The sequence below is a fragment of the Aythya fuligula genome, chromosome 1 (genome assembly GCF_009819795.1).
Source record: "Aythya fuligula isolate bAytFul2 chromosome 1, bAytFul2.pri, whole genome shotgun sequence".
NCBI classification, from domain to species: Eukaryota; Metazoa; Chordata; class Aves; order Anseriformes; family Anatidae; genus Aythya; species Aythya fuligula.
Window position 1 is genome coordinate 202,755,159 of NC_045559.1, and position 12,222 is coordinate 202,767,380.

At 40.0% G+C, this 12,222-nt stretch overlaps 1 protein-coding gene across 6 annotated transcripts in view; it reads left to right on the forward strand.

The window, feature by feature from the left end:
* TENM4 (teneurin transmembrane protein 4) overlaps nucleotides 1-12,222 on the forward strand; it is a 554,777-nt gene that overhangs the window by 120,166 nt on the left and 422,389 nt on the right. Inside the window, exon 1 of one of the 6 annotated variants that reach the window (XM_032196298.1) lies at nucleotides 168-220. The exons of the other annotated variants lie outside the window; for them this stretch is intronic. The gene's annotated coding sequence lies outside the window, so the exon portion shown is untranslated. Of the gene's footprint in view, nucleotides 1-167; nucleotides 221-12,222 lie in introns of those variants that run through there. 6 annotated transcript variants of the gene reach the window in all.

Here is a 12,222-nt window from a genome sequence, read left to right on the forward strand (position 1 = left end):
TTGATCCTACTTTTTTTTTTTTTTTCTTTTTCCTATCTACCAATTCTTCAGCTGCTTTGTTAGTGAAAAGAAAAACAACACGAAAGTTCATTCAGGTCAACCTAAGATACAGTTGCTCCTTTTTGATTTTTTTTCAGTTCAGCTCGTGAATCAAAAAGTGTAATGAAGCCAGAGTCTTGCAAAACTCCTTTAGTAGCATAAACGAATGAATATAATTGAGGTAAGTTAAAACAGTAATGATAGTGCTTCGTATTTGTTTTAATTTTGCAGTGAAGTGAATTCTTATTTTATTTTAAACTTGAGCTAAAATGTGTCCTCAGGCGTGAATTTATGCTGGTTGAAGTCACAGCTTGAATCAGGTCTCTGTGCAAGGATGCTACCCTGAAAATATACAGGGAAAAGAGGGAAATGAAAAGATAATGGAGAAAGCAATGAAGAAAAGCCAGCAGAGCAGAAGTCAATAAGGTGTCCTCTGTGGAATAAATTTTGATTATTAAATTCAACTAAGTGGTGTAAGACTATATCTTATTATACATGGATATAGAGAATGCTTGCTGCTGGAGAGCTGAAGTAGTAATAATAGTGATTTCCTCCTGGAATTTTCTATGCTACTATAGCATAAATATTTTCTTCTAATAATAATAATTAAAAATTCAGCCATCAGATACATATCTTGGCTAGATTTATTTGAAGTGAGGTGATTTAATCACATTCCCATAAGACTAATATGTAATAGAACATTTGAATTGGCATTTAACATTCTGATTTTTAAAAAGATGTTTTAAGAGTCTTGGTTTTTAAGGGAAAGGTGAATAGAACTATTTAGAATATATAGCCTTCAGGTACTTAATTGTTTCTTTGAGTTTCTGTATCTTAAATAGTAAACACAAACAATTCTGAATATTTCAATGAGGATAAGGTAAGTAAAAGGCTAAAACTTACAAAATAATCTGCAAACTAAGAAGGGAAGAAGAAAACATGAGAGCTTGGAGGGTAAAAAAAAAAAAAAAAAAAAAAAAGCCTCATTGTAAGCCTCACTGGTTAAAAAAATTGAATTTTTGTAATTCTCTGGCTATGTTATCAGACAAGGCTTATGCTAATCCTCCCAGAAGGTAGGTGATCTATAGGTATTTAATGTATTCATGAAAGCTGTGCACGGTATTGGCAAAATTCAGAGCCTGGAGTGGGAAGTTCCCGAGTGAGTGTTGCTGAGCCAAGGCCCAGCTGACTTACAAATCCAGTCTGCAGAAATGTGTGCAAAGCAACATCTGTGCTAGGCAACTGTGTTCTGTGTATCAACACATGTCAAAAACCGACCTTTCATTAGTTCCCACCTCAGGCTGTGTTGGATACACGTGGAAATGCATGTCCAAAAACTGGACATGGCTCACAAGGAAACAGGTGAACAACTCTGACATTATTGCTGCCAAGCCTGGCAGGAATTTTATTCCACATGACAGTTCCTAGGGCTGGATTCAAACTCTTTTTGCCCTCTGAAGTATTGATCAGGCAACTCTTTCACCCTGTCTAGCCATTATGGCCAACCTTTCATCAATTTAGGAAGGGGTTGCCTAAAGTTGTCAACTGATGGGATGGCATCTGTTTTAGTTTCTCTGTTCTCAGGCTTGTTGTTTTTTGGTCTTTGCTGTGCATAGGAGGGATGGGACCCTGCATCCAGAAGGCAGGACCCTAGGCTGAGAGTCAGAAAATGGAGGAATTGCTTTGCTTGATTGTAATACTGATCCTTCCAATGCTGTGACCTGTCTGACACCCACCAGATCCTGATCACTCAAAGGCTCTAAGAACTTAAATAATTTATTTTACTCTGATTTCTAAATTACTTTTTATTTGCTTTATTTGTAAGCCAAGAAGCTGAATACTTCTTCTATATACTCAATGAGCGACTGATTACTCCAAGAAGCTGTGAGGTTTTCCAGCTAGAAGTTTATTGAGATAACTGTGCTGAGTCCTGTAACTCTCATATGAATAAACTGTCCTTCTTCCATTGATACCAAGTGTGGTGAATCTGATACAAACCAGCTGGACCTGGTCTTACAGTTTATTTAAGAGTAAACTATCTAAAAATATTGATTTGCACTGTCTGTGCTTCTGCTCTCTGCCTCTGACCCATGGCCTCCTCTTGTGTAAACACACATTCTTTGGTTGGTGAGAAACGTAATGATGGTCTGGTCCATAAGCTGAAATCAGGTTTGTTTAAAGAGCCTCTCCAAGGACACTTCACCCACTGAAAGTCAATGATGATGGTCCTTATAAATCTGATGCTAATAACAACATTGTGACCTGCCTGGCAACGTGGCGGTGCTGACCGAAAATGCACAGACTCAAACATCATGAAGATCATTTTAAAGCATTAATGTGTGTACTCAAAAAGATTTTAAAGTTGAGATTGCAATATAACAGAATTCCTTCTCTTATGCTATAGGTCAGCAGTGGGAGGGGCTCCTCAGCATGGGGGACCAGAGCTCTGCTTGGCCATGCTGTACCTCCTGCAGTGGCATAGATATCCCCAAGAAAAAAAAAAGGATGGCTCTTCCTCTTCAGCCAAAAAACATCCACCTGTGCGAGCCATGCAAAAGACAGGTCTTATCTCTAGAGACAATAGAAGGAAAAGAGCCTGACATTTCAAATCATCACTAAGAATGGACATTGGTGTGTTCTGGGAAAAAATGATAGGAGAGTGCAAATCATCACCAGCAGCTCCCTTGAGAAAGACAGAGAGCACCATTCCTTTTGTGAGTGAGTTATGGGTATTACAGTGAGAAGCACTTCAGGGCAAATTCCATAAAATCCTTAAGTCTCTTTGAAATACCAGGACCTGAGTGCCCTGGTGGAGAGGCTGTTTTTTTGTACCTCTGATCCAGGACATCAGCCTTGCCAAGAGATCCAGACGAGGTCAGGATAACTTCGTGCCACATGGGGAAGAGAACTAATACATGTCCTAAGATGCAGATATTTAGGAATATTTAGGAATTTTATTTTTTTTTTAATTGCTGCCCAGGTGTATCTAGGTCTTCATGAGAGAGTGTGCAGTAGACTGAGGTTGTAGGTGATGGTACTCAATGCTACCAGGGAAGGGAAGAGATCTGGGAGACCCCTTCCCCACAGGAAAGGGATTCCCTCGTTGCAAAAAGTGAGTTTTTTTTGTTTTTGTTTTTTCCAGACAGGATCAAAAATCAATATATGGAATGGGTGAGCACTAGACAGTGGCCCAGTTCTCTCCCACCCTGCAGCCTGGGTTGTGCCTGATAGAAAGGTGATATAAATTGTTCCAGTCCAGCTTGCTTGCATTTCATGCCAGGATATGCCCAAATTTCAATGGTTTCAGAAATAATCAGTCCCTGAGATTTTATTAACAAAGGAATGTATATCAACCTCCTGCAGGAGCTGGTTAATGTAAGCAGCAAGTCCCTTTCTATCTGTGAGCCTGCATCTGCAGCAGATTATCAAAATCACTCCCCAGTTTCTTGAGCAAAAGCACTATGTGATTAATCTAGGCATACAAAACCTAATATACAGGGTGGAAGTCACTGTACAACCTCTGCTTTTAACGATCTTAAGGCAGATCAGATCATTCACCTTCTGGATGTTCCTGTTTCCACTGGCTGTAAAGAAAAGCCAAGGGACACTAGCTCTGACTCTGATGTCTAATTTGGGATGTGCATCCTATAAATAATATCTATATATATATGAATATACATTCTATTAATGGCTCTTTATAAAGATATGGGTTTGAGGATTAATGCCTAAAACCTTTGCACCTTTCTAAAAAGATCTGCTAGGTTAAAATATAAATGAAAGTGAGTGATATGTAAAATTCCCAGAAGTGAAGCAAATTTAAGGGAAATGGCCAGTAAGTGAAATTCTTGGGTTTAAAACTGATTATTAGTAAAGAAGTAAAATTCTGCAACTCTGGGTGGAAATTCAGGTGGTTTCATATGTGAGCTTTAAGCTGACCTGTAAAAAGCAGAGCTAACATCCTTGTAGCCTGCTGCAGAGACGCTGAGATCCTTGTCACTTATTAAAGTTTCATTCCATTCCCCCACGAACAAGGCAATTAATAATTTAGAATACCAATCAATCAGGGGTTAGATGTACTAATCAAACACATTCCAGCTGCTAAGTATTGCTCACTTAAGACATTGATCAGCTGTAGGATGCTCTGTAGACCATTTAGATGAGTATTTTCTGACAATGTGCTTTAAACCCCCTTGAGGTCAAATCTTTGACACCGTCTGCTGGACCATGTGGAAGGTTGAATGCCAGACTGTCTGACAGGCTGTAATTATTTTCTGTCCTGATGCCCTTTCTGCAGTCATTAGGGGATCAAATTTCTGAGAAAGCCAGAAAAGTTCCTTGTACTGCAAGCAGCTAATGGGCTGAAAATGAGTCTCTTTTGTTATGTTGATGATTTGCCACTGGATGTTGTTTGAAGCCCAGAATTGATTATTTAGGGCTAGCTCTATTCCTATCATCTACTGTTGGTCTTTGTGCAGCTCTATGCTTTCTTGCATAGAGCCCGTGTTGAAAGATATATGGTCTGTATTGAAATTCATTTGATCTGCTGGTGGTATCTTCAGGTGCTCTGATACGAATAGATGTCAATGGCGAGCCCCCCAGGAGTGCTGATCCTGGACTTTTCAGCTAGATGCTGAATAAGCGTGATGAAGCCTAGATTTTCTGTCTTTCTGGACAATGCACTGACTGTTCACAGAAATAGCCAAGAGAAATTAAGACGACATTTCCCAATAAATAATTGAAGAATGAGACACATTGTTTGCAGTCCTAACATGACTGCAAATTTAGGCTATTGCCTAGCAAGTTACTATACGAATTCCCCTTACGTTGACCCCTGTGGTAATTGGAATTTCAATTATTCATTTTCAATTACAAGCATGGCATGATGATCACAAATGTCATTAAGTATTAAATTACATCTAATGATAGATAGATAGAAGGATAGATAGATGCTTCTCCAGATCTTTTCTTTATTTAATGCCAGTAAATCAAGCACTTTTTTTTTTTTTTTTTTTTTTTTAATGGAAGAACTTTTTAAAAATACTAAGAAGATGGAAAAATCCCTTTTTATTTGCAGCAGATAAAATCCCTTTAATGTACATTACCTGAGAGCAGCATAAGTTTTCACCGTCTGTGTCATTAAGACAAGTGGTGCCCAGTGTGTGTGTACACAAAAGCAGGTGATTTGGCATGCAGTGAGTGGCAAGGGAAAGGGAGGCGATTTGCTTCCTGCCTTATTAGAGATGACATCCTGGTGCTCATAATTGGGATCTTCGTTAAACAGCCTGCTCAGTGTCTTTCCATTGTGCTTTAGCATACAGAGAGAGCACAATCCCACACCCTGTATTAGCGGCTTGGAAGTCTGGGTGGGGAAATTATTAGGGGAGGTGATGGCATAAGTATATTAGACGTATGTTAGGCGACTCACCTTCACCCATATTAGTCTTCGGGTGTGATATGCAGTCTGCACCAGCAAGAAAATCTGAAAAAAAAAAAAAAAAAAAAAAAAACTATAGGAAGATGAGACAGCACAGAAACACTCATAAGAGGGCTCAGCAACAAGGCTGAGCAATTCCTACTGTCTGCCTCGGAAATGTGGACATGGAGGGCTGGCTTTTTAGGGTCAGGCAAACTCTGGGAGTGCTGCAGAGGCACAGTTGAAATCTAGGCTGGTTTAGCTTCTGAGGAAGGTGGTGGTTTTTGAAGACACTAAAAAAGAAGCTGTGTCAGAATGTAATCTCTTGCATTAGATCTACAGAAATTACTATTTTACATTCTTGGCATTTTTAAAATTAAGACTGGAATCCCACTATAGGAAAATCCTGTTTGCATGTTACTGCAATGAACTGCTGAAGAATAGGCACGCAGTCTATTAGGAGCCTTGAACTATTGAGTTTAACATGTGCATGGATGTTAAATATCTTACATTTCTTGTGTTTTACTTTCCCCTTCTTTAAAAACAACGATGATACAATTTATTCACAAGGCTACTGTGATGCCCAATTATCCTATAACATACACTGTAAGGTCTTTCAAAATGCTCTTGCATGGACATAAATAATGGTTATCACTTATGCAAAACAGAACTGAGACAATATTAAAATAGCTTAAAAGGCTACACATTGGCAAAGGCATTGGTAGACTAAAGAGAGAAGCTACATCTTTTTTTCTTAAATACACCTTTACTACCAGCTCTTAATTTCTTGTTTGTCTGATGGTAAATTATTCTTACCAAATCTAGGTATCCAGAATTTGTGTTTATCACTTTTACTATTTACTCATGACCTTCCAGGAGTGGTACCTTTTTCACAAACATCACCCTTTCTGCTGTCCAGGTATTTATAGTCCATTTCCACTGTCAGCCTATCCTTCCCACCCTTTCTTTCCTCTTCCCCTCTTCCTCTTTTGTACACAGATGCCTATTCATGTCCTGACGTGGAAGCATTCCTTTGCCAGTTACAACCTGTAACCCCACTTACTTATCAGTCCCTCTGCCTGCCTTTAGGTATTATATATATGTATATATATATGTATATATATATATATATTATCCATTCTCTCCTTTTTCATCCCTCCCCTTGCCAGACCCTGCCTTTCTGAAGCCCTTCTCGCAGTGCCTGTAGCAGCAGTTGGGGAATCATCCATCACAGTGATCACAGCTTTGCTCCTGCAAGGCACAGCGTTGTGGAACTGATTAGGGCTGGAGGGCCCCAGTCAGGTTTGTGTTGCTGCCAGTTCTTCCTGGGAATTGCTTCTGTGCAGATTTTGCAGATGTAATCTCACCTGAGCTGATGAATAATTCTTCATTTTTTTATTATTTTTTTCTCTCTCTTTTTCCCCCCTTGCTCATGTGAGTATGAAAAACAACAACAAAAAAGCACTAGAATGGACATCCCCTTCTTATGCAAAATCCTGTCTTCTTTCCATCTTCAGCCCACACTGGTATTTATGCTGAGATGTATCATTTCTACAGTCCCTGCCCCTGAATATCATAACTGTAGTTGTAAAGAAGGCTAAACTTCAAAACTCTTAAACAGTATAAAGGCTGATTGCACTTTTTTCTCATTTTTCCTCATCTATTATCTGTTTTCTGTGTTCTGTGCTGCCTACACAGCACCCGCAGTGAAGGGAGTTGGTTCCAGTTGCACAAGTGAAAACTTTCACCACAATAGGCTGAACGAAGTCAAAAAAGCAGTCAAATTATTACACCGTATGTTTGCCAGAGATACAGAATACTAGATAAAAAATAGTGAAATTATGGCATAATTCTGCATGTGTTCAGTATTAACTTCAGATAGACGCAACAGAAGTAGCAGAGAAATGATGAAAACAGTTGAAAATAGAGTTGACTAGAGACTTTGTATATAAGAGGAAGAAGATTAAAATTGTAATTCAGAGAGAAAATTAGTATGATTAGTTAGATTTGTGTAGAAAAGGCTCAAGATGGCAAGGGTCAAACATTGCTGGACTCACTGGCACTCCACATGTGTGCCAAGCCCAGGTTTGCCCTGCAGTTATCCTGCCCTGTCTCTCTTCCACCAAGTTGGAGAACACTACAGGAAAGCTTCAGAGAATTGAGAGGAAGCTCAAAAATAATATCAGAGAGACAGGCTCTGTGGTGTAGAGGTTAAGGAGTTCACTGTCTGCTGTTTATATCAAAGTGCGGGTTGACAGGGATTTGGTAAGTATACAGACACCAATGCCTAGATAAACTTTTAGACAGGAAGGCCTTTTTAGTATTGCAAACTAAAGCAGCAACGAGATTCATTGGCTAGAAGAAGGAGTTAAACAAATTCAACCTTGAAGGAATGTGCAATTTCCTAGCAGAGAGGGTAATTAAGCATTGCAACACCTTACCAGGAAAGGTGGCAGACTCATCGTCATTCTGGTTCTATAAAACAAGATTAGCTATCTTTTGAAAAAGCTTAATCCACCTCCTGGGAATAGCTGTTTTGTCTGTGTATTGAGAAGGGCTGATGAGAGATCCCCCTGGCCACAGAGCCTGTGCATCTCCGAATGCTTTTGCTGAGGCTCTTCAGGTGAAACTCGCCTGTTGCAGACTGATACAACTATTTCCTTGTATGGCTTAAATCCATTTCTGGCCTCAAACTTGAGCTTGTTACACTCATAGGATGTAGGTAACCTCCTTGGTACTTATCCGGGGAGACGTCATACAAATTCTCGATGTATGCCCTGCCCCTGGAGACTGAGAGGTAAGTTCCAAAACACTGTAGATCACACTTCATTACAGAAAATTGCTACCAGGTAGGTAAAATAAACCAAGCTAAAAATAGTAGAAAATCCAATGGTGTTTTCTGGTTACCCCTGCAAATGAAGCGGTGACAATTGAGGGAAACGTGTGATATTTTGGTCATCAAACTTATCTACCTGGTTCATGTGTAATGCATCCTTCCACCTGTCTACCTGTTTTACATGACCTTTATTCTCAAAGGCTGGGATTCATCTCATTTAAGCTTAGGTGTCTCTGTCTAAGCTAGGCACCTTGGGCTGTATATGTACTTAGTGCTAAGAGGCATTATTAAAGGAGTGATTGGTCTCAGCTCTTGCAGATGTCTCCTTTAAGATGTAATGAACCGTGCTGTAACATTGCCTCTTCTTCTCCAAAGGTTAAAGAGAGAATCTAGGATATAAGCTTGGTGGTTTTAATTTGGTCATGTGACCCCATCAACAATATCTCATCAGCTCTGGAAGTTTAACCTTTACTTTATGTTTGGTTAGTTAGTTATTATAGATTAACAATAATGATCCACTGTGACCTGTATTATTTATTCATTCTCCTGTTATGCTGCCTGCAACTCATTCCTGTCTAGAAAATGAAGCATTTGGATGCTTAAGACTCTCTGCAGGTACTTTGGTTTGGCTTTTGAGATGGGACTTAGTGAGGTATGACTGTACAAAAATAGGTCTTTGGTATGGCTGTCTAGTTTTTGCATCATTTTTGGCACAGCTGGTTATTTCCTGAACTTTAAAGGAAATCTGTCATTTGTTGTTACTAATTAGATGCCTTTACAATATGACCTGGAAACTCTTTTCCCAACAACTTGTTGTTATTAATAACATGAACTACAGCTGGGGCGTGCCAGTAGTTCAGGAGTCACAGAGCAGCATGACAGTTTAATTTGGTACCTTGATGAGATTTCTGCCTGCAAAGTCACACAGAATATAAAAGACTCTGCTAGTATGACATTGTTGGGAGCACTTTAAGGAATTCCCAGACCATCTTTATTTATTTGAAAGCATTCACACTCAGAGATCTTAAAAAGCATGTATTGTAGAGTAGAAAGCTGGAAGAGACCATTCTGATCCCCCTAATAATCAATAATTATTTTTAGTCATTTAAGTTGTTTGAGGACTTTGCAAACATTCGTTGACTAGTCAAAAAGTTTCTATCAAGGTACATTAGAACTATTTTCATTGTGGTTAAGAGCATACAATCCAGCACCGGTGGAGTCTTCTTTATGAAGCTGGAGACTTAAAGGCATGTCTTCAGCTTATGGAAGCTAATATGCAGGGCTGAAGAGATGTAGACAGATAAAAGTGATGCCTAAAGTGCAGCATTTGACCAAAGAAAACCACCATATGCCACTCTATGCAAAGTTTTCCAAATTTGGCACATAAACCACAGGTTTGCTCTTGCCATTCCAGGCTGTCTGTTGCTCTGGTTCCAATCCACATTAATTTCACACCATTCATTGGGATTCTTGTGGCTGGGATGTTGTACTCTGAGACTGCAGACCTACTGCGATGAATACTGAGCAGAGCAGAAAACAAATCTCTGCTTCATCTAAATCACTTGGCAAATTTTTAAAAGATGCACACACGCACACAAATACATATATACAAAACCCCCAACACTGTCATTTGGATAATGAAGTATAATTTCAATCCAATTAACAACAAAATGGAAGTATGTCTGACCTGAACCATTTATGATGAAGCTGGGAAAAGCTGGACATTGCCAGATTTTTATTTAACCAATCATTTCAGGATATATGGTAACACTGATTTTGCATGACTGTCAGTGTCTGCCCAAGTCTGCAAGAAATGATGAAAGACTGAGTTGCTCTCACTTTATTGCAGTGTATACCAAGTTTGAAAACTAATTAATTATGGGACTTTTTCAAAGGCTTGAAGAGACATTTGTGTCCAAATCCATACATCAACATTATTAGCTTTAGTACTACGAGGTAGAATAACAGAAATTCAGTCACACAGGACTATCACCTCTGAATATTGCCTAGACATTCCCTACAGCATCACAAGATGAGCAAGCACCCTAAGAGTTTACAAAAGTGTCAAGGAACATACATACTGCTGTTAGAGGAAAGTGTCATCACATATCACTTAGAAAACTTCCTAAAAGTTTCTATTTCACCGTATATTGAAGCAAACACAGGAAACAAATAAATAAATGAGTCAATGGGCAGAAGAGTTATCTTTCTTCCTCTCTTTTCTGAATGGAAGCAACTACTGTACTTATTTTCCAACTGAGAAGTGAAATTAAATTGTCTGGGTACTTGATGGCCCACTGGTTTTAGAAAGCTATTAAGATGCTGCTATCAAGTAGAGGACAGCCTTCTTGACCCTCTTTAGTTGGCTTATCTAGTGGCCCCCTGATGACTTCATCACTGTGCAGAGGGCAGATCACCAGAGGTGACCATGTTTAACAGTGTCTTCTTCTAAGTGGCAATTTAGTGAGCAAGGGAACACACTGGACTGGCTCCTAAATACAGCAGGGGGGGACCTGAGGGAGGAAGGGAACATTTTGTGCTGGTTATCTTGCCTCTAAGGAGCGTGGTGATATAACACACTTTCAGCTGCTCCAGCTCATATGCTGACTGGGAGCATGAATTAACAACGCTAGTGCTAAGTCTATCTGAGATCAGAACATCAGGCAGAAATGCCCACCTTTTTCTTGTAGCGGTTTTGTAGTGAAAACATGTTTTTACTTATTACTGGCGCTTCATGAAATTTACAGCTTCTAGATCATCATTCTTAGCTGATCTCTACAATGCTGCTCATGGACAAAACTTCATTTTGCTAGTGAGGTCAGTCAGTTGGAGACATTAGACAAAGTCCTGCTGGCTTTATTCATCTTTTTAATAGCCTTTAGTCAAGGGAAACCTAATTGAACTTTTTTTTTTTTTTTTTTTTTTTTTTTTTTTTTTTTTCCTAATTATATCTTTTATCTTTGGGAAAAACATTTTGGCCTAACCTCACTTCTCACTTCAAGACACCTGTGATCTAAGCCCCCAACATCTACACTACCCTGCTGGCATGAGTAGTGTTTCCCACCATGGTGCTTGAGCATGGGGGATTAGATGGGTGGGCAGAAAGGCACAGTTAGCATCTCACTTTTGGGGTCAGCATCCAAAAAGATGTGAGGCCTCTGCTCATACAAGGACCTGCTATCTGGAGATGCCTGCTACTCAAAGCACAAAGGCATCCCTGCCAAGGCTGTAAAAACTCTGGCTCTTGCCTCCATGTGTTAGCCAGGAATGTGCTTTCAATAACTGATCAATCAGTGAGACCCAGGTTTGCTCCTGGACACCCAACACTTCCTGCCGGAGGTGTTTTCCTTCTTCTTTCTTTTATTTTAGTTTCTGATCTCCAGTCAATGCTGTTGAAAGGGCATAAAGGTTCACCTTAAGGGGAATGGTGACAGATAGCAATCACTCTTCAAAAAGAATCCTTTTCGGTGACAGAGGAAAGCAGAAAAGACAAATGGCAACAAGACCCTCTAGGCAAATTTCTGGTTAAATACTTCTGGGGGCCCAAGTTCAGACACTTGTGCTGGGAGCAAGCAGCCCTTCTCACATCCTGGTTTTCAGTGTACTTCTTTGCTCAGAAGCCACACAAGAGCACAGATTTTATGATCGTGGAACGGATGAATGATTGTCTTCTCCATCCACGTCGGCTGAATATGAGCCAGCAGTGTGCTCAGGTGGCCAAGAAGGCCAACGGCATCCTGGCTTGTATAAGAAACAGTGTGACCAGCAGGGCTAGGGAGGTGATCATCCCCCTGTACTCAGCTCTGGTGAGGCCGCACCTCGAGTACTGTGTTCAGTTTTGGGCCCCTCGCTACAAGAAGGACATCGAGGTGCTTGAGCGGGTGCAGAGAAGGGCGACGAAGCTGGTGAGGGGCCTGGAGAACAAGTCCTACGA